Source organism: Bos indicus x Bos taurus, unplaced genomic scaffold, assembly GCF_003369695.1.
Source record: "Bos indicus x Bos taurus breed Angus x Brahman F1 hybrid unplaced genomic scaffold, Bos_hybrid_MaternalHap_v2.0 tig00003390_arrow_arrow_obj, whole genome shotgun sequence".
In the NCBI taxonomy this organism is placed as follows: domain Eukaryota; kingdom Metazoa; phylum Chordata; class Mammalia; order Artiodactyla; family Bovidae; genus Bos; species Bos indicus x Bos taurus.
Genome location: NW_020867656.1, coordinates 1 through 1,386, shown reverse-complemented (window position 1 = coordinate 1,386; position 1,386 = coordinate 1). Strand labels below are relative to the sequence as shown.

The 1,386-nt window shown below is 68.3% G+C and overlaps 1 pseudogene; it reads right to left on the bottom strand.

The window, feature by feature from the left end:
- Positions 1 to 512: 512 nt before the first annotated feature.
- Positions 513 to 632, bottom strand: LOC113888979 (annotated as a pseudogene).
- Positions 633 to 1,386: the final 754 nt, after the last annotated feature.

The following is a 1,386-nucleotide window of genomic DNA, read 5'->3' as shown; positions in this document are numbered from 1 at the left end:
CCTCCACGGTGAGTAGGAATGGGCGTGGGTAGAGCCGGTATGGAAAAGATTATGGAGGTTCCCGAAGGAACTAAAAGTGGAAGTAGATTATGGTTCAGCAGTCCGACTCCCAGGCATAGATCCACCCACAGTATAATTGAACAAGATAGATGCCCCGTTTGGGCACATCTATCTGTGCGTGCGCGCGCACATGCGCATGCGCGATGGCCTGCGAGGCAGGGGGTGGGGGGGGGTGCTGGGGATCTGGCTTGAGTCGGTGCAAGCCCCGGGATTGCCTGAGGCAAGCCAAAGGAGCCCCAGATGGAGACGGGACTGCCGGTCGTCGGGTGTCCTGGAAGCCGAATGCGAATGCGGAGGGGCTCGCGGGCCGCGCGGAGGCAACCCAGGTCTGCAGCGCGAGTCGGGGCCCCGGCCACCCGCTCCCCGCGGCCCGGGAGGGGCTGGGGCTGCGGGGGGGATCCAAGAATCGGGACGCGCGGCGGGGGCTAAAGGACCTCTTCTGGTAGGCAAAAAGCCTCGAGCACCCGGGATTCCCAGGTGGTCTCCCATCCAAGATCCTAACCAGGCCCGACCCTGCTTAGCTTCCGAGATCAGACGAGATCGGGCGCCTTCAGGCTGATAGGGCCTGAGACGGTGGCGGTTGGCTCGGGGCGCCCTAAGAGCCTTGCGCTTCGCCTCCCTTTCGCTCTGCCCTGCAGGTCGGGCCAACGGGCCACACCTCTCGTCGCGGGGCGTGCTGTACTTGAGCCGCACGACCCGCGACCGGACTCCAGCCTGCTGACGCCGGCCCGCCCCCCCGAACACCGCCAACACCAGAGCAGCAAGCGCCTGGCCGGGCCCGGGGGCCCGAGGGGCTTCCAGGACCCCCCATTGACCGGGAGGGCGTGCGTGCGTGCGTGCGCGCGGGGCCTAGGGGCTGGGCTGAGGGGTGTGGAGGTCTCGGCGCCCTCCCACCCGCGGCCACTCCAGACCCGCCGCGCTCGCTGAGCGGGGCCTCCGCCCGATCCCATGCGCTGCTCAGGCCCGCGCGGCCCCGGAGGTGTTGGTCTTCGGCGCCCGCCGCCTCCCAACCCCCGCGGCCCAGGGCCTCTGAACCTCCTGCGGGCCTAGGCGCAGCGAAACTTGAGCGCCCAACTTGCGCGGCACCTGTCCGGTGCCAAACCACCAGAAGCCAGGAAGGCGCGGTCGAGCGGAGCGCCTCAGCCCCTCCCCTTCGCACTACCGAGGCCCCCCCTTTTGCCCCACGCCAAGCCCTCGACCTTCCTGAGAGAGCCAGACGAGCCACAGGCAGGAAACAGACAGACACACAGACACTCGCACGCACCCACGCCAAGGGAGACAGCTGGCCTGCGCAAGCTCCTCAGCCAGAACCAGAGCGCCTGGGAG